This window comes from Alosa alosa, chromosome 22, assembly GCF_017589495.1.
Source record: "Alosa alosa isolate M-15738 ecotype Scorff River chromosome 22, AALO_Geno_1.1, whole genome shotgun sequence".
In the NCBI taxonomy this organism is placed as follows: domain Eukaryota; kingdom Metazoa; phylum Chordata; class Actinopteri; order Clupeiformes; family Clupeidae; genus Alosa; species Alosa alosa.
Genome location: NC_063210.1, coordinates 25,870,806 through 25,897,214, shown reverse-complemented (window position 1 = coordinate 25,897,214; position 26,409 = coordinate 25,870,806). Strand labels below are relative to the sequence as shown.

Here is a 26,409-nt window from a genome sequence, read left to right as displayed (position 1 = left end):
GAAACAAAACACCCTCACGGCTCTCTCTCTCTCTCTCTCTCTCCATAACAAAGCGAATGAAAGCGTGTGATCTAATTTGCTCTGGTGCCAAGTCAGACTGATATAATCCATGCTCAGGCACTGAGGGTGTTGCTTAGTGTACCAGTGACATGGACAGTGACAGTGATGATGGGACTGACAGCAGTTCCATCAGGGCCAACATTCACTCAGAACAGTGCGTGCACACACACACACAAGCGCACGCACACACGCACGCACGGCACACACACACACTGCTCTGTTGGAACAGCCGCTTCCCTTTCTGTGAGCTTTACTCGGCAACACGGCTGCAACAACGCTAACTCTAACACAGAGTAAAATAGGAGATCACACACACACACAGACGTAACTACACTGACCGGGCAAAGAGGCAAACAATCGCTCACCACACCCAAACGAGCCAAATCCCACACACACACTTTTGCAGTCTTGCGTAAAACAATGTCCAGCCATCACGTGGCCTGCTGGGGTTTTCCACACACATCCCCATGCACTAAACAGCAGAGGGAAGAGTGTGTGTGTGTGTGTGAGTAAGTAAGTAAGTAATGTTGCACCGTGTATCGATACTAGAAAGATATCACGATGCCTTCACGCAAAAATCGATACAATTTAATTAAAATAATAACGTTCTGTGTCTGTGTGGACTGCTCCCACTCTCCATGCTCATATTTAATCACATTGCATCACTTAATGGAAACATTGACCATTCACAATTGTGCTTTGTTTTCAACAAATATCACTTTATTTTGTGCAAAGCTGTAATGGAAACACAGCTACTGACAAAAACTATTTCGGAAATGTACTTCCTGATTCCTCTATATCTGTATGACATTCCTGTTTCCCTGACTTTGGTGCATCTAGGAAAGTGGGCGTGTCAAGCAGGCAGCTCTGAGTGAGTGAGTGCGCAACCAACGTCAACATAGTTCTCTAGCCGACAGTCCTTTGCCTTGTGGATAAAACAAAAGGTTGAAGTGAAATCTGGAACTATTTCGGATACATCACAGAAACTACTATTTTACTCGGAAGTTCAGAACCCAGAATTGACCGGCATACTACAAAAATGCACCAAATTCAACACAAATGACTCAATACATTTGGATCTCTGCGTCCTTTCTTTTACAGATATTTTAGGATCTCGCCGTGGTATCGTTTCAGTGTCGAGCATCGAGATATTTAGGACAGGTATTGTATCGAAGTCATAATTTTGGTATCGTGACATCACTAGTGTAGAAAGACCAAGAGCCCCATGTAGTGAAGTGTGTGTGTGTGTGAGAGTGCCTGTGTGTGTGTCCTTATGTGTGTGTGCGCGTGCCTGTGTGTGTGTGCGTGCCTGTGTGTGTGCCTATGTGTTAGGGGTGTCACGATTCTCCAAATCCTCGATTCAATGTAATTTTTGATTTTAAAGTCACGATTCGATTCAAATTTTCAATCTTTTTTTAATATTACTATTAATGCATTCCTTATATGTTATTTACTCTTTTTGGCCTTTTCCTTTTCGGGGGGCTTTTATTTTGAAACCGCTTTGAAACCGTTCCAACCGCGAGGTTGGAATGTAAACACAACTAACATTAGGCTAAAACAGAGACGTGAACATAGTAAAATGAAACAGAATGTTCATTTGATTGTTTCAGCACACTCCGAAGAGACCCAAGGTTAGTGTTCATGGAATATGTACTTATAAATGTGCATTTTAAGCCTTAAAGTAACTTTGGACTTAAATTAGACCATCTTTTCACTTGCTAAGGGCCCGTCCACACGGAGACGCTTTTTAGGTTAAACGCAGAGGTTTTGCTTCGTCTTGGCCGAGCGTCCAAACGAATCCTGTAAACGCACTGCCCGAAACCGCACTTTTCTGAAACCTGGTCCCAGAGTGGAGAAATCTGAAACCGTGAGTCCGTTTGAATTGTTTAGACAGCTTAAAACCGCACATCCTGCTTTGCGTATCGATGATGTCATCGCCACACCTCAGCTGCCCTGGACTTGCACTTATAGTATTGCCTAACAATACTAGTTTTCATACATGACATTACCTACGATTACACTCCGTAAGATAAATATCACAACTGGTGAAAGCGCGCATACCGATAGCTTATGACTTGGTGGACTGAACACTGTTTTTCCCCGGTGTTTTTTAATGCATTCTAGCTACTGTCAGTGACGAGAGAACTTAAGTTATTAGGAAAGTGCGGTGTAAGTTTAGGCTACATTAATATGTGCGTAGTGCCAGTGTCATTCATTTATTTTACATGTCTTACAACATATATACATGCATTCAGTCGAAAGTGAAATCAGATATAAGCATACAAAGACGCTTTTTAGAACTCACGTTAAGCCGATGGTAGCACACTGAATGCAAATGCGCTGGCGATTTGATGCAGGCAAACGTATTGACTGTTACTAACGAAGGTTTTATAGCAATATTATAAATGTGGCGACAGAATAGCCTAGAACTTGGGTAAGCCTTGCGTTTAGTAGCCTAATTGCGGTGATAGCCAAAACTAATGTGAATCACGGACTATCCTACAACCAAAGAAAGTAAAAGGTGATTAGTAGGCCTACCTGGCGTTAGCCAAATAAAGGACGGGACTGCACCCTTCACAAACCGTAAAATAAAGTTTATTAGTTTTACAGTTGACAGTTCACCATCAGTCCACACAAACAATTCTGGTTTCCATACACTAGCCATTTCGTCATAGCCTATTCTGTCTGTTTGTAAAGCACAAACTTTGGTCAATTTCTGTAAAGAAACAGTGCCACCTATAGGCCTGGGGTATGAAGTAACGTGTTGAGTCTTGTTGAGATGGATCCGTTTGGACGCAAATATTCTTGATGCGGTTTCAGGGAAGACGGAGGAAAAAAAGATTGGTTTCGTATGTGTGGACTAGCCCTAAGTTGAGTAGGCTAAGTTAGTTTTAATTGACGTGAATGAACGAATACTTCCACACCGGTGATTTCAAAGTAGCAAGAGGGGCTTTGATTTTGGTAGGTTGATGTGTTGGCCTATATTTCAACTGGCTGCAGCCTAAAATTGGAGGAGTGTTGACGCTGCAGTTCAGCACGTGCATGTGTGTTTGTGCGTCTTGGCATACATGCTGGACGTGACATTGGGGGTGTGGCTGCATCATCGATTCTACTTTTAAGTTCGAAGTTCGAGATTGATATGTAATTTCGATCGATTTCGAAATAAAATCGAAATCGTGACACCCTTTGTGTGTGTGTGTGTGTGTGTGTGTGTGTGTGTGTGTGCGCGCGTCTCTGCAAAGGGGCCAAGAGCCCCATGTAGTGAAGTGTGTGTGTGTCCTTGTGTGTGTGTGCCTGTGTGTGTCTGCAGAGAGGCCAAGAGCTCCATGTACTGACCAGCAGAAGTGCTGCAGAGAGACCAAGTTGAAAGTGAACTGGACTCCTTAGGCAACGCCAACGTACGTGTGTGTGTGTGTGTGTGTGTGCGTGCGTGCGTGCGCCTGTGTGTGTGTGTGTGCTGGTGCGCGTGTGCCTGTGTGTGTGTGTGTGTGCTGCAGAGAGACCAAGTTGAAAGTGAACTGGACTCCTTAGGCAACGCCAACGTACGTGTGTGTGTGTGTGTGTGTGTGTGTGTGTGTGTGTGTGCGCCTGTGTGTGTGTGTGCTGGTGCGCGTGCGCCTGTGTGTGTGTGCTGCAGAGAGACCAAGTTGAGAGTGAACTGGACTCCTAGCCAACGCCAACGTTTTCGTTTGCTGATTTTCGTTTGTCCGGGGTTCACTGCTGGGGGCTGCAGAATGGGGCATTGCGTGTGTGTGTGTGTGTGTGTGCGTGCGCCTCTGTGTGTGTGTGTGTGTGCGTGCGTGTGCCTGTGTGTGTGTGTGTGCTGGTGTGCTGATTTTCGTTTGTCCGGGGTTCACTGCTGGGGGCTGCAGAATGGGGCACTGCCAAGATCTGAGCTGCATTTCAAATGGCAAACGCCAGCGTTTTAAAACAGTCTTTTACTTTCTCAATTTGAGTGAGTGAGTGAGTGAATAAGGAGAGAGAGAGAGAGAGAGAGAGAGAGAGAGAGAGAGAGAGAGAGAGAGAGAGAGAGAGAGAGAGAGAGAGAGAGAGAGAGAGAACACCAGAGAAAGAGTGGAACTGACGGATAGCAGGAGATTCAGGAGGAAGTGGAGGAGTGTGTGTGCTGTTGAGAGCGAGCGTTGCATAATCACTGGCTCCACACACACACACACACTGTACGGCCCAGAAACACTGACCTTAATTACCGTGACGACAGTCCCCGGGGAGCCGAGTGCAGAGGCTGCCTTAACTAATGAAAACAGTGCTGCTCCGTCGGCGCGGCAACACTACAGTTCTAAGGTTACCTGAAAATGACCTTCCCCGAGATACAAGGGTCACAAGGACACAGGAGTGGTCATCGCAAACGCTGCCGTTTTACTGGGAGTGTACATCGCAAGACTGAATCGCAAATACATTTACACATCTCCGAAGGACCTGCAAGAGTGGGCTTAATCAGGTGCAGTTCACCAAAACAACGTTGCTAAGTTGTTGCTAGGGTAATTAAGATGGTTGCTAGCCCAGCTCCTTGACCACTACACTACCACTTACTGCATGCTAGATCAGCTCCTTAACCACTACGCTACCACCTACTGCATGCTAGATCAGCTCCTTAACCACTACGCTACCACTTACTGCATGCTAGATCAGCTCCTTAACCACTACGCTACCACCTACTGCATGCTAGCCCAGCTCCTTAACCACTACGCTACCACCTACTGCATGCTAGCCCAGCTCCTTAACCACTACGCTACCACCTACTGCATGCTAGCTCAGCTCCTTAACCACTACGCTACCACCGCCCAGACTGGCTACAGCGCTTGCACCACATTCGGGTCATTTCCTGGTCCCACTCCATCCATCTCTGCTACTCACTTCCTGTCAGTCTCTTGCTGTACTGTCACAATAAAGGCACAACAAAATATCGGTACTTAACAAAAACAGGAAATGTACGCTACTCTGACCCTCGTGTACTCGCAGAGTTGCCACCATGGTTCATTGGTTACTCTGAGCCCCTGGGACTCCCTTAAAGGCCTGAGAGTTCTAGAATCAATTATCAGGTGAGGCTCCAGGCACACTGACTAATTCTTTTTTTTTTTTTTAAAAACTATAAAGTTTGTGTGTCTTTAGGCTTTTTGTTTTGCCTTTAGTCAGACAGGACCGTGTAAAGTAACAGGAAGCGAGTGGGAGAGAGTGCAACGGAGTAAGAACGCGGGTCAGATTGTAGCGCAGGTCCCGGTGGACACTCCGACCGGAATGTTGTGCGCGCCTACGTGGCAGCTGATCAGTCGGCAATTAATCAGTTAACCTGTTGAGGAGCACGGTCCCAAATATGTGATTAGAATGATTGCGAACCCAGAGTTCTGCATTATGATGCAACAATTACCCTCAGAAATGTCCCCCATGGCCCCAGCTGTGGCACAACTGGCTGGGGCACCTGCACCGGCGACCCGGGTTTGATTCCCGCCCCGTGGTCCTTTCCGGATCCCACCCCTGCTCTCTCTCCCATTCGCTTCCTGTCACTCTCCACTGTCCTATCAAATTAAAAAGGCATAAAGCCCCCCCCCCCCAAAAAAAAAAAATAAATATATATATATATATATATATATATATATATATATATATATATATATATATATATAAAAGAAATGTCCCCCATAGACTGTATTGAGAACACTGAAACTATAGATTGTTTGCGTAGAATTCTAGAAGGAACCAGGAAAATAATTCACTCCTCCACAGGTTAAAAGAGTCATTGTTGCAGCCAATAAAATCCCCAAGTTAGAGACTTCAGCGTCTGTGGTGTGGATGTCATTAGGCGTGTTCGACTTGAGGCAGATCTGTGCAGATCTGACTTGATGTGATGCATGCTGGGTTGAACACAATGCATACTGGGATGGACGCAATGCTTGCTGGTTAGAAATTCTGTCCGACTTCTGTCAGCCGGGGAGGGACTTACCACCGTGACACCATGTCACATGACCTTAAAATATCGCGGGTGTCTTAGCCTGCAGACAGATCTTGCAGTTTCCTTCCACGAGCTGCACGAGCTAAAACACGCCCTCATGACGTCAGTTCAAAGACGTGATAGGGCCATTTGGGAGGAATGTCCTCATGACGATTATGACGGGAGGCTCATGCTGCTTACTTGGAATATGTGAAAATAAACAGAAATCGAAGGGATCCCTTCTCATACATGATTTCTGCAACAATGGTAGGCTAGCCTACTGAAAACGTTTGGACATTCTGTTATTTTCTGCTGTTGGCTAAATAGATAGACACACATATAGGGGAAACACTTGATATTGAATTTATGTGCTACAATGCAGGCCTGTTAACTGTGTGACAACAGTGGTTTATTTAAACTACATCATAAGAATTTATTTCGTCAGTCATCATGCTCATTTTAATGAGTAAGAATGAAAGTTCTGCTGTTTTTATCGCAAACAACATTCCGCGATATCTCCCGCGAGTCACGTCAGGCAGACTGTAGCCTGCCTGTCCGGGATGAGCTGCCCTCTGTTGTAGCTCCTCCCGGCTAGCCTCTGAAGATCACGTTTACGTAGAAAGCCAGACCAAGTCAGACTCAGTCCAAGTCGAACAAGCCTTTTGTGTCTAGGCTTGGTTTCCTGCTCCCCACTTCCTCCCATACTGAGCAGTCTGATCAGGCAACGGAAACCTCCATGTGACTCCAATCGCACAAGCTTCACTTTGTCACTTTGTTTTGCCCGTAATCACTGAATTGTGTTATCGTTCAAGCTTATCGTCATGTACTCATAAATGACATTAAATGGTCTCTTGTCGCTAATCGCTGTGACTTGGGCATTACGGACCAAAGCTCACAAGAACCGAGACGTCCAACCAATCTTCGCCTGGCGTCTTGTATAACACCGCATTATAATGCTAAAGGAGGCGTTTGCATTCTGACGGCCTTTTCACAGCTTGTGCTTGTGTGCGTGTGAGTGTGAGTGTGTGTGTGTGTGAGAGAGTGTGAGTGTGTGTGTGTGTGTGTGTGAGAGAGAGAGAGAGTGTGAGAGTGTGTGTGAGAGAGAGAGTGTGAGTGTGCGTGCGTGTGTGAGAGAGTGTGAGTGTGCGTGTGCGAGTGTGAGTGAGAGAGAGTGTGAGTGTGCATGCGTGTGTGTGTGAGTGAGAGAGAGTGTGAGTGTGCATGCGTGTGTGTGTGTGAGTGAGAGAGAGTGTGAGTGTGCATGCGTGTGTGTGTGAGCGTGTGCACACATCTGTTCTCTGTATGCATATGTACATCTGTAAGGGCGCATCTGAGTCTGCACAGATGTTGGAGTGTGTGTGTGTCCGTGTGTGTATATCTGAGTCTGCACAGGTGTGGGAGTGTGTGTGTGTGTGTCCGTGTGTGTATATCTGAGTCTGCACAGGTGTGGGAGTGTGTGTATATCGGAGTCTGCACAGGTGTGGGAGTGTGTGTGTGTGTGTGTCCGTGTGTGTATATCTGAGTCTGCACAGGTGTGGGAGTGTGTGTGTCTTTAGATCTTCCGCCCTTATGATGTGTGTGTGTGTGTGTGTGTGTCTCAACGCTTAACGTTTAAAAGTGGTTGCCGGCTTTGCAACCAGGCATGAGGTTTTGGTTGCCAAAGCCAACCAAATCTGGTCACCACTTGTAACAATTTGGTAGCCAAGGGCAACCATTACCGTGGAACCCTGACTCACGGACTGGAGAGCTAGGAGATCTCTAAGTGCGGCAACAAGTATTATGGGTTACAAATAAACACAGGGATCCCACTCTAGGTCAAATGTAAATCTCCATGACTTTTCCCTAGCAAAAAAAAACTGAGTTTGCATGCCTTACTATATAGTGAATGGTACAATATACTGACCAATGATTTCAGAGCAGCCAGTTGGGCTACTCAAGCAAGCAGTAAAGCTAATAACCAGATATACACCAATTCTGCGAAGAAATGTACTTGTATTAATGTATTTGGGCAAGTAAGTTTTAAACTGCAAAAAAAATTCCCTGATTTTCAAGGACTTTGCCCAAAAATATTCAAATTTCATATCTGGAATAAACTGTCCAAAATTCCAGTATTATTCCAGAAATTCCCTGACCTGTGGGAACCCAGTAAGTAAGTAAGTAAAAAAAAAATAAAAAAAAAAAATCCCTTCCAATAGCTCATGGTACCGTTAAGCCTCTTACATACTGTAGCATTGTGCTGGAGGATTTAGAGGCTCCTGGATAACAGGCCACATTACTAACATTGATGCTACTGCTGTAGCACGAGCCACATTACTAGCATTGATGCTACTGGTCTAGCACTAGCCACATCACTAGCATTGATACTACTGGTGTAGCACTAGCCACATTACTAGCATTGAGCTACTGGTGTAGCACTAGGCCCATTCTGCTTTAGGTCAATGTTACTTAGTTCTTATTTCAACACACCACCATGACGTGCACTGCATGCCCTGCTTTTACTGCAGCAAGCAGGACAAGAGTGCTGCCACTGGATCACTGTTCGACACACACACACACCTATCAGGACATCTACAGGTGAACCACCTGAGGAGGTCTGGCAGGGGGTTTGTCCTAAATGTGTCACAGTGAGAAGGAGTGTAAAAATGAGTGTGTGTTTCCCTTAAATTGATGGAGACTTTATTCCTGATGGGGTGTGTGGGTGTCGGCCCTGATGCCTAGCAACAGGTGCCTTTATGTGGTGGACGACCTCGAGCATCAGGAGCCCCACTCAAAGGTCACGGGAGTCCAAAAGGTCGCCGTAAAGATCACCGCTACACCCCCCCACAAACACACCCTGCTATTTACCCTGCTGCCATAGTAACACTCATAAACAAAATAAATAATCCCCCCTCCTCCCATAAAAACTAGTTCAGACCTACTGGGACACCTTCTGTGGATAAACACACACACACACAGTTGGCCATGGAGCCAAAATAATGCTGGTCCAGATTGTCTGAGCAGTTCCCTTTGTTCCGCAACATTCTGTTCTGTTCCGTTCTGTTCTAAAGACGTCCCGGAGTTTGGCCCCATTTATCACGCCCCGGGACAAGGGCCTGGAGTGAGCTCCAGAAGACTCTTACTCTGAAGAGCAAGCGAGGGGTGACCGTTTTAGACCAACCCACCCCTACACAAACGTAACACTGCCAGCACAGACACACACAACCTCCACCTACCAACCTCCTACACACACACTGTATGTCTGTGTAAGCTCAGAGTAAGACCCCACCCCCCACCCTGTCCCTGGTTTGTTTCACACACAGATAGACATGACAGGACTATATATGTGTGTGTGTGTGCGTGTGTGTTCCCTTCTTCCCTTTCCTTTTGCTGAGAGAGAGAGAGAGAGAGAGAGAGAGAGAGAGAGACACTGCTGCTTCACTGTCCATTGTGAAACTTCTAACTGTGTTCAGTAGGTGGTGGTATCTGGGCAGACTGAACATAACGTGGGCCCCCAGCTTCCTGTCTCTCCCCAGTCCCCTCACTTCCTGCTTCTCTCGCCTCACTTCCTGTGCCACATCTACCCTGTACAATGGCTAACCTAGGTGGGGGGGTCAGCAAACCAGGAAGTCAACTTTAAACTTACTTCTAAATTTAAACCAATGCACACACGCGCACACAAATACATACACGTATTACTGGATAAATTCACATGATGATGTTTGTGTATAAATTAGCATATATATGAGATGAAGCAAGTGATCCATGATTTAATATATTATTTAACACACATGGGTGATGGAGAGTGTATGTGTGTGTGTGTGTGTGTGTGTGTGTGTGTGTGTGGGCAAGTCTGGTTCATCTCACTGACCCATTACTCCAAACAGCTGTCTGTGTATGTGTTTGTCACAGGGCCTCTGGATGTCAACATCTCCCTACATTCAACTGGGGCTTCAAAACATGGGAGATATGTACTGCATCTGCACCTCCTCACCGGCCTACTCCACCAGGGCCGAGACTCTGAGGCACTACCATGACTACCACAGGAGCACCTGTACTTCGTCCCCTTGGAATCAGAAGGTTCCATCTACATTCTGAGTAGTTCCAGGATACTGAGCTTCTGATGTTTTAGAAATCCACAGGGTTATACTGATAAGTGGAACAAACTTCTTTAGATATAAAATGTCCACAAAGTGACTTGACTTGACACAAATGCATACAACTACAAGAAACAGTTCACCCTAGTCACAGAATAAGAATGTGTCAATAACTGACATATAAAACAAATAGAACCTTATAATTCTAAGTGTCTTAAATCAATTCAGAAATTGTAAGGGATAATGTATAGAACGCCGGTCATTATCGGGAAAATAAATCCTGGAAGGTTGAACTGGACCCCGATTTGCCAGCGGAGGAGTTTTGCTTCACCCTGAAGGGACTTATTTTCCCGATAATGACAGGTGTTCTATATGTTATACCATTTATTATACGGCTACTTGCCAAAATGAAAAAATAAACTCCACATGATATGTCTCTTCATTTATTTGTTACCGTTTTATTGTGGCTTTTGTGGAGAAACAAGTAGTTCGCAATTCACGCTGAACTTCAATCATACATTCTTACATTCTTTGAACGTTGGGAAGGCCCATTCAAGTGAATGGAGCATTGAACAGCATTATGAAGAGTCGTGTAATAAAATTGTGATACACATGGCTGTTCTGTTGCCATAGTGAATATAACACTACGCCCAAGGTATTGCTATTTAAGTCACAGGTAAAATGCCCACTGGTATCAAAGCAGGAACTGCCGTGCTTTAAAGACATCATGAGACAGGTCATCCGTCCACAGCCAGTCTGACAAGTTCAGTTTTATTTTTTTTATATGAGAACCGATGTTGTTTTCAGCGTCACACGCTCAACAGGTAAAACTGGACTGTGGCTTTAATTACAGTCAACACTTGGACGTTAAGTATCATCATAGGATGAAGTAGGCTACTGTTCTCAAAATCGTATGTCCCCCTGATACAAATCCAATTAAAGAATGAGTTCTTGGTCATTTTTTTTTTATAACAAAGTATTTTGAGTCAATAGAACACTGCATAAATGTTTCTTATTGAAGGAAAAAATAGAAGCCTTCAGGTCGCGCTGTTCCTGCAGACACCGCCCTTACATATTGCAAGAGAAGGAACTAGAACTTTTTGCGCGCCACTAGTCATACAGGAAGGAAGAAAACGCGCGTCGCGGCCCACAACGCCAACGTGAGCGTGCTGCAGCAGCGGCACTCTATCGAGAGCCACGCCACCGTGATACGTTCTCCCCGCCGTTATGCGCTCACTAGAGCTCCGAGTTAACACGTTTCCGACCACTAATCATCCCGGCGCGAGCCATAACTAACGTGAATACTGTTGTAAAGCGCAACAAATGAAAGATGTGCGCGCTGACCACGCTCGCTGCGCCTCTGCACCGTGAACAGGATCAGAACCGTGAAAAACACGTCATAGTTCAACCTCAGCTCAAAACCACATCCTTCCTCGTAAGACCCGGACAACACATACGGGCAGCGATAAATCATGCAAACATACATCTACTTAGAATTTAAAAAAAGTTTTAGTACCACACAGCGCCGATCACTAATGAAGAGGAGCTAAAACTTGTTTACAATTCGCGGCCCTATACCTGCTGTCCTCGGCTCGCAGTTTATTTTTTTCAGGAAGTTGCTTGTTTCACACATCAAAATGAGCTGCTGTCGAAATATGAGACAGCACACTCTCTCGTAACAGTTCGCCTTCGCCAGCTTAGTACAAAAGAGCATTTTTTTCCTTTTCTCTAGCCTTGGTTCTTGATAATCCGATTGTATCCAGTGTGCAATTATGAAGATTTTGCACCTCTCCGCTCCGGTAAAGTAATCTAGTTCAGACGGGCAGACCTGCCAGTGCTCTGGACATTCCCCTCTTCTGTTCACAGGTCTTTTTACAACGCTCAGCCGCACCTAACGTTACAGGGATAACTTACAGCAGCACCAACGATTCGTCAAGTGTTACAGGGCCACAACCATAACTTCATGCAAGTTGCATGCGCCATGCGATCAATCCGATCGAGAGGTTTCTCCATCACGTTTCTTTCTTTAACAACTTATTTACACACACACACACACACACACACACCCAAAAGCCGAGCCACCCCGCGCTGTGTAACTTGAAGTGACGCAGGAAAAGAAAACGAGGGCTTTTCATCATTGTTGATGGCGTTACTTGAATGCTTCTCTAGGTTATTCCCTGCCGATTAACGAGCTAATAAAGATCAGGCTTGAACTTCAACTGCGACTTCAAATGTCTTGGCTAACCTTAGCCAACTTAGCTTACCAAATCGGCAGACAGACAAAGCCAAAGAACGAGTTCAGACGTGAGTCACCTGCTAATGTTCACGAGGACATCATGAGCGGACAGGTAAACCAGCACCATGCACACAGTATAAACGACATGTGTGGACATACAATAGTTTACCGTCTGAGTAACTAAAACAGGAAACAAGTGTGGAAACCTTGCTGTAAGTTGGTCATTTGTAACAACTTCGTCTCGGGCGTGCACGAGAATCGCTGCGGAACGACCCAAAGAGTTTTGCCACGAGATTAAGTTTCAATGAGCTAGCCATTCCTCATAAGATACATAGTTATAGAGGGGGGGGAATAAAATGTTGAAAGCTGCTTACCGTTGAATTGTGGGTTTCTGCGGGCTTCGCTGACTTTCAATGGCGCGATGAGGGAGCGGCGATGCCAGAGCACGACACGCTTCCGGGAATGAAGACACGCGCACGTCAAAATGCTGTCGGTTCCAGGCGGGCACGAGCACGAGCGAATGTGCAGAATGAATGGGCCTGTATGCACGCGCCCGAACACGTCGCTTTAGCTAAAGGGTGCAGTTACAGACATTCTTCACGATAATGGCGCATTCACTACCAATTCATGTTTGCATGTAATGAGGTAAATACCATAGGTATTACTGTGAAATTACATTCAGACATAGCTTTGTTGTTTACGTCTGGTATTTGATAGCCTAAAAACAAACACACATACACTAAGTGAAAAAAGTTCTCAACATTAGCCATAGGCTGCTGGTGAGTGCCTGTCTGCTGTTCATTCCCCTGTAGGCCCTTGGGACACATGACACTGTGCATTATTAAACCTGTCTGAGCAAAGCATTCTTCAAGACCTCCCTACTGACACCAGTTACAGAGCCTGGACGCCTGTTACTCAGCAGTGGATTTGTGTTTACCTGTCTGTTACTCAGTGTGTTTGTGTTTACCTGCCTGTTACTCAGCAGTGAATTTGTGTCTGTTACTCAGTGTGTTTGTCTTTACCTGCCTGTTACTCAGTGTGTTTGTGTTTACCCGTCTGTACTCAGTGTGTTTGTATTTACCTGTCTGTTACTCAGCAGTGGATTTGTGTCTGTTACTTAGTGTGTTTGCCTGTCTGTTACTCAGTGGATTTGTGTTTACCTGTCTGTTACTCAGTGTGTTTGTGTTTACCTGCCTGTTACTCAGCAGTGAATTTGTGTCTGTTACTCAGTGTGTTTGTCTTTACCTGCCTGTTACTCAGTGTGTTTGTGTTTACCTGTCTGTTACTCAGTGGATTTGTGTTTACCTGTCTGTTACTCAGTGTGTTTGTGTTTGCCTGTCTGTACTCAGTGGATTTGTGTTTACCTGTCTGTTACTCAGCAGTGAATTTGTGTCTGTTACTCAGTGTGTTTGTCTTTACCTGCCTGTTACTCAGTGTGTTTGTGTTTACCTGTCTGTTACTCAGTGTGTTTGTGTTTGCCTGTCTGTACTCAGTGGATTTGTGTTTACCTTGACTTCTGTTGTTATCTCTGAAGGTTTTCAGTGGTTTCTGCAATGGTTTCTACATTCTGCAGGATACTTTTTTATAACTCAACCTGTAATATCTCACCATGTTGGCTAATATAACGTGGAACATGAAACATCAGTATGCATCAGGTGTTGACCAATTTCCATTAATTAAGCTGTAAATAAACGTTGGTTAGTTTGGACATTTGTTGCTTACTGTATATACGGTCTTATTAAGTGAAGCTCAGCTCTTGCAATGACAATAGAGACAATTATGCAAATGATATAGGATATGATATAGGATATACAGACAGGCTAATCATATTAGAAGTAACAACTTTAATGATTTCATGTACAACTTGGCTTTGGCTTGGTCTTAAACCAAGAGTATATACTCTTTTGATCCTGTGAGGGAAATTTGGTCTCTGCATTTATCCCAATCCGTGAATTAGTGAAACACACTCAGCACACAGTGAGGTGAAGCACGCACTAATCCCAGCACAGTGAGCTGCCTGCTACAACAGCGGCGCTCGGGGAGCAGTGAGGGGTTAGGTGCCTTGCTCAAGGGCACTTCAGCCGCGTACTACTTGTCGGGGTTCGAACCGGCAACCCTCTGGTTACAAGTCCGAAGCGCTAACCAGTAGGCCACAGCTGTCCGTTCTGAGGTCAGCCGATGTAGTCAGATGCACCATGATGTCGGTGTCATGACCCTGCATACCTGTTAGCTAGAGGCCTAGAGCAACACCTACCCACAGCAACGCATGCAGAGCACACACACAAACACACGCGCGCCTGACTCAACAGATGATGGGTTTACCTGTGGATTTAGCACTGGCCAAAAGGGATCAGATCATGCCGGCCCAGAGGATTGATCTGGTGAGATTATGCCCCATTGCCCTTTTATCCTCAGTGTGCTGGTCATGTGTGTGTATTTTTTGACGCCACACCTGCGCCTGGTGGAGTTTGTGACTTTTCTGTAGGTTTGTGGTGACTGGCTGTATTCTGGTGACTGGCCCAGCAGATTATCCAGCTGTTGTGTGACACACAGAGCCATCTTTGTCCTGCCTGCAGCTCTTGGGAATCTTTATGCTGAACAGAGAGGACATCTAGTGGCCATTAGAGGTATTGTCATTACGCTCATTGCTTATACAGTAAGTGAAACCATAGTCTATAGGTGACACAGGTTTACGATTTCTTGTTCTTTTCCATTATGTAACGAGGAGAGGAGGGAGAGGGGGATACAACACAGAGAAAGAGAAGAAGGGGTAAAACAGACGCAATGGGAGAGAGGGAGAGGAGGATATGGGCAACATGGAGAGAGAGAGAAGAGAAGAGAGGATATAACAGATGCAATTTGGAGAGAGGGAGAGGAGGTTATGGGCAACATGGAGAGAGAGAGAGAGAGAGAAGAGAGGATATAACAGATGCAATTTGGAGAGAGGGAGAGGAGGTTATGGGCAACATGGAGAGAGAGAGAGAGAGAGAAGAGGGGATATAACAGACGCAATGGGAGACTTTTCAGTTATTCAAGAGAGGATGTGACTTCATGTGACCTATGTAGGGTCTTCTACACAAGAGAGGATGGGACTTCATGTGACCTATGTAGGGTCTTATGACAAGAGAGGATGGGACTTCCATGTGCTGTAAGTGGGTCCTTACCATAGGCTGCTTCCCAGAACCTTCTGAACAGGGGTGGGACAAAATAGGCCTATCGATACGGCATTATATCCTATAACTTTTTTGCGATAGATTATTAATGCACCATAGTGCCAAATACAGATATTATTACTAAACTATCTGACCTACCACTCAACACTGGCACTACTTACTGCATCCTCATGGTGGCACTACTTACTGCATCCTCATGGTGGCGCTACTTACTGCAACATGGTGGCGCTACTTACTGCATCCTCATGGTGGCACTACTTACTGCATCCTCATGGTGGCACTGCCCCATGGTGGCACTTACTGCATCCCTCATGGTTACTGCAACATGGTGGTGGCTACTTACTGCAACATGGTGGCACTACTTCCTGCATCCTCATGGTGGCACTACTTACTGCATCCTCATGGTGGCACTACTTACTGCATCCTCATGGTGGCACTACTTACTGCAACATGGTGGCACTACTTACTGCATCCTCATGGTGGCGCTACTTATTGCAACATGGTGGCACTACTTACTGCATCCTCATGGTGGCACTACTTACTGCATCCTCATGGTGGCGCTACTTACTGCATCCTAATGGTGGCACTACTTACTGCATCCTCATGGTGGCGCTACTTACTGCATCCTAATGGTGGCACTACTTACTGCATCCTCATGGTGGTGCTACTTACTGCAACATGGTGGCGCTACTTACTACAACATGGTAGCACTACTTACTGCACTACTTACTGCAACATGGTGGCACTACTTACTGCATCCTCATGGTGGCGCTACTTACTGCAACATGGTGGCACTACTTACTGCAACCTCATGGTGGCGCTACTTACAGCATCCTCATGGTGGCACTACTTTTTTTCCGGACTATAAGTCGCACTTTTTTTCATAGTTTGGCTGGTCCTGCGACTTATAGTCAGGTGCGACTTATATATGAAAAAATATATAATTGAACATGTTTTTAAATGTTAATTTATATTAACTGACATGAACCCTACGTGAAACATTACGTCTGCATTACAAGTCCTGTGCACTTTCAGTCAGAGATTAGTGCTTGCACTACGCCTGAAACACACGTGCATACCTAAATCGTCAAATTATGGCAGGGATTCTATTTATAGCCGGGCCTCAGATTTGGACAAATAAAAGCCAGTATAATTTTGTTTCAATTTAACTCATAAAACAGCTCTTCTTAATATTTTATATTGTTGGTTGGTATTGTTGCCAATGAAAAGTCATTTACACCATGAATCTCCAACACTTTGCTCTCATTGCTCTCAAGCTAGTCGCATGCCGCACCCTTCTGAGCTAGAGGCTGAAGCCTACATTTAAACACAATTGTTGCTGCCAGGCACCAGCCTATGAATTTTATAAAAAAGTAAATCATGCATAATTTAAAAAATAACTACATTTAGGCTATCTTAGACATCTTTGGCTACGGAATAAGGTTTCCCTTGCAGCACAGCACAATTAATGAATGAAAGCGGATACCTTATCTCTTAATAAGTGGATGGCAATCAAATTCCGACACTATGAAACTTAATAGTAAGCCATTAAATACCCCACAGATTTCAGTGGTCATCAGTCCCGATATTTAGCAATATAATCAACAGTCCAAACGTAAACGTAAATCTCAAATTAAACATCTGCTTTTGATAGCCTACCCATGCCGCTCCAAACGAAAAGTAGGCCTATGTCTCACAATAAAACGCAAGAAATAAAGGACTATATTATAGCTGACTCGAATACAAGCCATGGCCAAATAAAGGTGCTGTGCTTTGCAGCCTAAATTTGAGGATTTACGAGTCTCCTAAACATACCTCAGCTGTTATCTAGACATGCATGAAAACAAAACGCACTGCCATGTAATATTTGATCGCTGTTTTGCTACTAATTATCTTTCACGTAATGAATACGCACAGAAAGTGAAAGTAGGCCTAATGTGCGCTTCGTGTCTGTAGCTGTCTGTTCACGTCCGCAATCGAACGTCAAATAGAGAAGTCATCCATGTTCTCTACGTCATAGCCTAGGCGGTCATGCTTCTGTATTTGCAAAATTCCTGACTGTTCCTGATCGCTAAATGTTTGTTTTCCTTTCCTGTCGATAGCGGTTGATGTTGAAGCACCTAGGCTATAATTTGACTTCAGCGGTGAAAAATCCTGCTGAGAGAGAGAGAGCAACGAGAGAGGCACCCCCAAAGTGGTCCTGCGCGCGCGTGTGTGTGTCTCTACATGGGGTTCAATCGAAGTCTGAGTTGGTCCATCAATAGTCCCGCACTCAGGCCGCTCCATTATTATATTAATGTCAGACAGGGTACAGGGTAAAATGTGTGGGAATCTCTCGCATTATGATGGCTAGATTTGCGGGACTTTTATTATTATGCTCAATACTAAGTAATAATTTATTCGCAATACCCGCAATTCCGCGCTGGAATTTAGACCCTTTTAAATGGGCATCTTTTTTTTCCTTTTTCTTTTTAATCTGCTGCCAGCTTGTGACTCCACATCGCCCAAAATGCTTGATTGCATTGTATTCTCCACATTTCAGTAACATTTTGGTGCACCTCATGGCATTTTCTTTCAGTGAATCTTTTGCTTTGCAATTACCTTCCTGCCCTCCTCTTGGCTGCCTTCACTCCATCTTCATTAATCTTTTTGGCCTCAATAATCCAGTTACATAGTCTCTGTTTTTGGTTTTGGATTTTGTGAAATACATTTCTAAATAAATGCGACTTATAGTCCAGTGCGACTTATATATATTTTTTTTCCTGCTCATGACGCATTTTTTGACTGATGCGACTTATACTCAGGAGCAACTTGTAGTCCGGAAAATACGGTACTGCAACATGGTGGCACTACTTACTGCATCCTAATGGTGGCACTACTTACTGCATCCTCATGGTGGCGCTACTTACTGCAACATGGTGGCACTACTCACTGCAACATGGTCGCACTACTTGTACAGAATCTCCGTGTGGTTGTCGAGTGAGGGGTGGGGGCTTATATGCGGCCGCTGCCTGTCACAGCTGCTTTTTGTTAACAAAGTGTAGCCTATGCATTATGTAGGCTAAAGAAGAGAAATCTATTGTGCATAGGCTAATACTTGAAGTAGGCTAGTCACGTAAGTGCGCACTTGAAATTGACCTAGCCTACAGTATTTGTATGTGTGCTTCAAATAAACACATTTATCTGTTTTTAACGTTATGTACCAGAATTAGCTATAGAACCCCAAATCTGGTTTGCGTTGGAGAGAGAGCATGCACAAACTTTATGGTAGGCTACCAGCCAATTCAGTAGGCTAACCCAAGACTTCAAGATCATACAACGTTTTTAAGCAACAAACAAAATACTAACATCAATAACAGTGAAGTTGTTCGTTTTTTCATGGTTTATTTTTTTCCAAAAGCATCCTCTCCCCATGTGTCGCATTTACGTAAGGAGCTTGGAACAAAGTTGGGTTTTCTTCATTTTCATTTTCTTTAGGCATATTTGCTCAGCAAATATCAGCGAGCTCAGCAGGTCATGAAGGCTATCAATGAACAGAAAACCGTGTTGGCTAACAATTTATTAAATACTCCTGTTATTGTCGTCAACGACGTCGCTGTAGGCTTCTGCCTTTTCAGCGCCTTCTGCTTATGATGATTCAGTCTTCTGAATTTGTTTGTCCTTGCCATGCAGTTGTAGGCTAACGTGTCTCTGTTGCCTTCAGGTGTTCTATCAAAATGTTGTATGCCCTCATGGACAGTAGTCCATTGATGTCTGCATCTTTCCAGGTCGGAGATTTTCTGGACAGCATGCCACCCATCATAACACTGGCATTTAAGTCAGATCTAACCACATGGACGCATCTAAAGAAACGCCACCAACACGCCCTCACTAGGTGTGAATTTTAACCACATGTTCTACTCCTCGTTCAGACACAGCACATTTACATAATGTCCGGAGGAAATACTAGGGGGGGAGTTGTATAAACACCGGGTAAATTCGGACTTCCATATGACCGGTTATGTCGTTCAGATATACGGCCCCACCGTTTAACATCGGCAGAACCTCCGGTCTTACACGTATGTCTGAAAGCGCTTAGTAATCCTACAGTACGTATGACACATACTCACACAGTAGACATATATACGCATGCATGCACATGCACACACACAGGCACATAAACAGGCAAACACACACATGCACGCACACACACACACCCACACACACATAAACATAAATATGTACACGCACACATGCACACAATTCAAGAATTTCTCAGAATTATGACCAGGCAAGATGGGGGTGGGGTTGTATAAAATGTATATTACATGTGAAATCTATGAACTAATTATGTTTTGGTATTTGTTGTCTAGCAGATACCAGTGAGAATTGAGTGTGCATAATGCAATTCAGTGAGACAGTTAGAATCATATATGCCTTTCAGCGCTTATTTTTGTGGAAAACATGTGCTGGACTGGGCGGCGGTCATATTTTGTAACGCTCTGCGGTACATCTAGTTTCCCAATAATTTGATAACTCCCAATAATTCAATAAAAATCCCCTCATAAATCCATAATAAATATGAAAAAATTCCCAATAATGTAATATTTACCAATAATATAATAATTTCTGTACCGATAATGTAACAAATGATTACATGAATGGGAGGTTATTACATTATCAGGTTAACCTTATTTCTGCAATTATGTAATATTTCCCAATATTGTAACTTTGGCCCAATGGTGAAGTAGCAACATTAGCCAGTTAATGCCAAGCACATGTAGTTACATTATCGGGGATTATGATATGTAGTTATTATCGGGGATTAGGACATGTAGTTACATTATCAGGGATTATGATATGTAGTTATTATCGGGGATTAGGACATGTAGTTACATTATCGGCGATTAGGACATGTAGTTACATTATCAGGGATTAGGACATGTAGTTACATTATCGGAGATTAGGACATGTAGTTACATTATCGGGGATTTTTACATTATCGGGGATTAGGACATGTACATTATCGGAGATTAGGACATTTAGTTACATTATCTGGGATTTTTACATTATCGGGGATTGGGGCATGTAGTTACAGTACATTATCGGGATTAGGACATGTAGTTACATTATCGGAGATTAGGACATGTAGTTACATTATCGGGATTAGGGCATGTAGTTACATTATCGGAGATTAGGACATGTAGTTACATTATCGGGGATCATTACATGTTTTTTGGAGTCATGAGGGGATTTGTATTACACTATTGGGGATTATTACATGTTTTTTTCGAGTTATGAGTTTTTTCTTTATTACATTATTGGGAAATTATCCAATGATCAGGATCTACAAGCCTTCTTCTACAAGCTCATACACAACAGTTCAAGACAAGAGAGTGAGTGCTTTACTGAAACGACCTACGGCATACAGGTTAGGTCTTTTTACACGTACACGTACACACATACACACACACACACACACACACACACACACACACACACACACACACACACACACACACACACGTACACACACACACCCTCACACACACACACACACTTACGCTCACACCTGCATCCTTGTTGACATAAACCCACCAAAAGGCTTCCACAGTGGGCACAATAGGTGGGAATCTTGTAGTTGTGAGTCTTAAAACTATGCGGCTTGTCACTCTACACACACACACACACACACACACACACACACACACACACACACACACACACACAAACACAATAATCATCATCCTCATCATCATCATCACCATCATCTTCCTCCTCCTAAAAGTATTGTCACTCTACACATACACACACACACACACACACACACACACAATAATCATCATCCTCATCATCATCATCAATTACTCATCTTCACTCTACACATACACACACACACACACACACACACACAATAATCATCATCCTCATCATCATCATCATCATCACCATCATCTTCCTCCTCCTAAAAGTATTGTCACTCTACACACACACACACACACACACACACAAACACAATAATCATCATCCTCATCACCATCATCTTCCTCCTCCTAAAAGTATTGTCACTCTACACACACACACATTCATAGTTACCACTGTGCCCCTTTTGGCCTCAGTACATTTGCTGGTGATTATGATGATGCATTTCTTATGGAACGCCACATTGCACTCTGGGAAAAAAACATCATGACACAACTTAATTGGAAAGTTAGCAGACAGTATGATTCTCATGTGTCTTTCTTGCAAGTATGTATATGTGTGTGTGTGTGTGTGTGTGTGCATGTGTGTGCGTGCCCACCAAAAGGCTTAACATGAGCGAAAACCACCGAACCATCGGTGCAAACGAACTCGGGTCCGGACCAAGCGGTCTGGTGTGAATGCGCCCACACTCGGCACATTAATGGTTAGACAGAATTCTCATTGCGAAATCAAAATCCCACTGAAGCTCCATGCGGTTTTGTACACGCAGCCTTTTCGTTACCATTAAGCTGCAACGATAACATGTATTGTGTTTCACATCATAACATATTGAAAACAAGACACAGTTGCGTGTTTCCTATAATTGACTATATATGCATAATACAAAACGTTAACATGATACTTACGTTAGGCTACTTGTTTCAGCCGTAGTAGGCTAGTGGTGATATCCAGTCCTCCAACTGACTCCAATTTGCGCTTACATTGACTTTCTGAGTCCTTCCGTCTTCGCGGGCGGGTAGGTGTGTCTAAGGTCAAGCTAGTGGATACATAACTGGCATGCGTAAGGTAATGGTAAGGTAAAAGCAACGACCGAAATGCATGTGTATGAAACGTATTAAATATGCAAACCCCCCCCCCGCCAAAAAAAGAAAATCTGCCGTCTTTGGAAAGCTAAATGTTGACAGGTATGCTATGATAGATGTGGCGTTCAAATGTTCTAATAAACACTAATACGCATGTGCAGGGCAAAAATCACAACGTGGGCTTGCTGCGCACGCAAGATAGGCTACTTAAGGTGTTTCAACTTGTAGCCTACTGTACTCAGTCCACCCTAGCCTAAAACCTTGCATAAGATCGCAGTTACCACCGACAAGGTAATTAAGTGTGCTTGCAAAGCAGCACACTTATTGTTCTTCTTAAGTTTTATTATTATCTTTCCCGTCTCCCTAATTTTTTGTCAGCTCTAGCGCCTAGGCCCTTTGAGACAGAGACACCGTTCCAACTTTAAAACGTCCGGTCAGTACCGGTGTAAGTTGCTCGCGAAGATGATGTCAGGTGGGCGTGTCGTTCGTCCGCCATATTGGATTGAACATAAAGCGAAACTAAATTTAAAAAAAGTAAATTAAAAGGTCACAAATTTGGTCTGAATGCCACGAAACTTGACGTACATTATCCTTGGACCAAGCCTCACAAAAGTTACCAGAAGGATTTTTGATTTTCGAAAGCGTGTGCCCGTCACAGCCAAACGAAATCGGCGGCACTGGGCACAGACATGGTGATGGGTAGAGGGCGGCTGGGCGGCTGGGTAGAGGGCAGCTGGGTAGAGGGCGGCTGGGCAGCTGGGTAGAGGGCGGCTGGGTAGAGGGCGGCTGGGTAGAGGGCGGAGGGCGGCTGGGTAGAGGGCAGCTGGGTAGAGGGCGGCTGGGTAGAGGGCGGCTGGGTAGAGGGCGGCACGGCAGAGGGCGGCTGGGTAGAGGGCGGCTGGGCGGCTGGGTAGAGGGCAGCACGGTAGAGGGCTGGCTGGCAGAGGGCAGCACGGTGAGAGGGCTGGCAGGGGCAGAGGGCAGAGGGCAGCTGGGAGAGGCAGCTGGGCAGGGCTGGGTGAGGGGCTGGGTAGAGGGCGGCTGGGCGGCTGGGTAGAGGGCGGCTGGGTAGAGGGCAGCTGGGTAGAGGGCGGCTGGGTAGAGGGCAGCACGGTAGAGGGCGGCTGGGTAGAGGGCAGCTCATCATCTGGTGCCACTAGATTTTCAACAATGGCCTCCTCTCCCAAGGTATCAATAAAGCCTTCGTCATCTTACTCTTGTTCCTCCATGGTGATGTCCTCCAGCAACTCTGATGTCCTGTCTGAGCCAGGGGTCATGTCCTCCAGGGGCTGTTGACTCTGCCTCAACAGGTATTGGACTCCAATGAGCTCCCCTAAGCAAACATTGTAATAGGGAAAAAATAAAGGGAAATTAAAAAGGGGTTCTCTGAAAGGTACACAATTGCTTGCATGCGCATAACATGATGTTTAATAGGCTATAACGTTACATTCAGAACAATTTCGCCTCTTTATGATGACCTGACCCCATTAACTATAATAAACAAATACGTAGCAGCATGAACCCCACTGCTTGCAGACCATGCCATTATTCCATAAAAGTGTCAGATGTGCTGTCTTACAACTAACTTGAGTAACGTTAACTAATTCCGAGCATGATGACAAGAATAACACTGCCACTGGCTTGATGCTAGCCTCAACTATGCTTAACTTGACCAAAGAAACGATATGCTGACCTAAAAGGCTACACATAGTCAGACAACGTCGGATACTATTCACATTACAAATATATAGCTACAGTAATTACATACGTTCAGTATTTAACGTTACACATTAACTGAACATACATACATTAACTGAATGTTTTTAGCATTAGAAATCGCTAATGCTAATCGCTAATCTATAGTCGGCTAGCTAGTGATGTATAATTATCTGAATTCTGCATAACTTTCCATAAATCTTTCCATAATTGAAACACAACAAACTAGCCATTTTATCATCAAAATATAAACAACATACCTGTTTTATATTCTTGATCGCTGAGCTGGCGGATGAAACTGATGGAATGTACATTCAACGTTGTCAACAAATGACGTAAAGGTAGCGCGATGATTTCGAAAGATTGGCCACCTGCGGTGATTGGACGTTTGAGAGAAAGACTGATCGTGTACAGTAATTGGATGAGGAAACATAGGCCTGGACATTTGATTGGGGATGCAATTTCTAAACCCACAACCAAAGATTCTAGAACAGAGCAAGATAGATCAGTTACGTCATAGGCATGAAGTACGCTCTGAGCCCGACACGGCGCCATTTTGGTAAGCTCAGCGCAACATTTCATATACAGTTCCAATTCTATGAGCCCACCCTGAACAGCTGTTTTAACGTTGCCAGCGTTTTTTTTTTTACTCGGTAATGAACTGCAAGAACTGACAGTGTGAAAGGCCTGATTTATCTTTTTCCAAGTTTACACTGAATAAGGAGAGGTAAATAGGCCTATTTAGACAGAAGTAGCTATTGCACTGGTAAATAGATCACATAAATTCCCATTGAGAGACTGTATAGCCTACTGATAAGCTAGCTAGCAGGCAAACTAACTTAGCTAACGTTATATTATCACCATTGTTCTTTTTTCTACCTGTAGGCTATACGTTAACCCTTCGTTCACGGCCTGCTTAAGCATAGGCATAGGCTATTACTATCAATCACTAATAAGGTCAAGATTTCACTCAAGCGCCTGATGTAACTTCTAAATAAATGCAAATAGTTGGCCTAGGCTAAAAAACACAACCGTGCTTGACACTAATTATTATCGTTTCCATGCAGTCAAAAACTCCCAAATTGTCCTGCTTGCCTATGTGAAATGCATAGGCCCTATGACCACAGAAGTTCGTTTTCAAAATCATTCGCCTATATATATATAGGCTGGAGCCAAATTAAAACATGTCTTTGTAAATGGCTTTGTAAATTAGGCTACGTTTAATTAAAAGTGTTTCTTGCGTGCGTTCATTTCTCTCATTCCCTCTCCAAAATGTTCCTGTTCTAGGCTGGCCAAGTGCATGAACCCAGCATCGGTGCGCGCGTCACATGAAACACAATTGAGACAATAGATTGACCATATTGTACAACTGCAAAGCCTTATCATAGGCATGTTATATTCATGACATGAAAAGTGGAACTTATAGAACGAAAATGAGAAATTGCGCAGTCGGCTAAACGTTTTAAACTTGCGCAAAACTGATGAACCCAGCATCGGTGCGTCGCATAAATTAAAACACAAATTGAAGCCGCACAGCTTGACCATTGGACAATCCTACCACAAAACCTTTCCATAGGCATGCAACGTTTATGACATGAGCTCTCAGCACAGTGCTGACTTGCGCGTCTTTGATGAGCGTATACGAAGGAAAGCCCTCTAATCGGACGGGCAAGACTAACAAGGAGGCCAGCCCGTGGCTACGCGTAGCCTATGTCAAACAGGTGCTTTCTCTTCGACCTCCACAAATTAAGCTACAGTTAATTCCGTAGTCGTTTGAATAAGTTTGCGATTGACAACGCGACTGACAACGTTGTGATAAATAGGCATTCTAACTTTTGCAAAGTCAACTTGAATGCATCAATTTTGAACAAAGTTGTGTAGGCTACACCGCGCCAGTTGTAGTCTGCATGAAGTTCTTGCACAAGCCACCGTTTTGATTTCCGTAGGGGAGATGCGGGCTGAACCCGCTTGAGGGAGAGAGGTGCAGGGAGAGAATGGGTGCTCTACACTACGCACATCTCTCTGAAATAATGTAGCCTACACTAATCCATATTTTAAATATTTTAAAAACAATCATGGAAACAATGTCAATAGGCTAGACAGATATTGTGAGTAGGCCTAATGCAGGAATGGACGTTACAATTATTCAGTAACTATAACGAATTACTGAAATTTAAATTGTAATGTGTTACCTTTAGACTACTTCGTTTCCCAATAAAGTAACGAAATTACAGTAACACGTTACCCCCAACACTGGCCTATTGAACTTTGGTGGATGATGGACAGATGTCAGTGCCCTAGCCTAATTTACCCTCGGAAATAATTCTACATTGTCTTTATACAATATATTTAACTGGTCTAGACATGGTGTGGTCTATTGGGTTTCACTTAATTTCAACATACAGCTTTACAGAATAAATATTGTTAACATGTTAGGATC

The 26,409-nt window shown here is 44.2% G+C and overlaps 1 protein-coding gene and 1 long non-coding RNA gene across 3 annotated transcripts in view; both read right to left on the bottom strand.

Moving 5' to 3' along the window:
- arhgdia (Rho GDP dissociation inhibitor (GDI) alpha) overlaps positions 1-12,809 on the bottom strand; it is a 38,153-nt gene extending 25,344 nt beyond the window's left edge. The window contains exon 1 of the mRNA XM_048232763.1: positions 12,691-12,809. The gene's annotated coding sequence lies outside the window, so the exon portion shown is untranslated. The remainder of the gene's footprint in view (positions 1-12,690) is intronic.
- A 6,468-nt stretch (positions 12,810-19,277) lies between these two features.
- Positions 19,278-22,287, bottom strand: LOC125287050. 2 transcript variants are annotated; one of them, XR_007192294.1, is made up of 5 exons: positions 22,077-22,287; positions 21,770-21,959; positions 21,565-21,641; positions 21,033-21,141; positions 19,278-19,313 (listed from the first exon to the last, which is right to left on the bottom strand). It is a non-coding gene; the product is annotated as an uncharacterized LOC125287050 (long non-coding RNA). The 2 variants fall into 2 exon arrangements; XR_007192293.1 differs by having other exon boundaries at positions 21,565-21,959.
- Between the last annotated feature and the right edge of the window lie 4,122 nt (positions 22,288-26,409).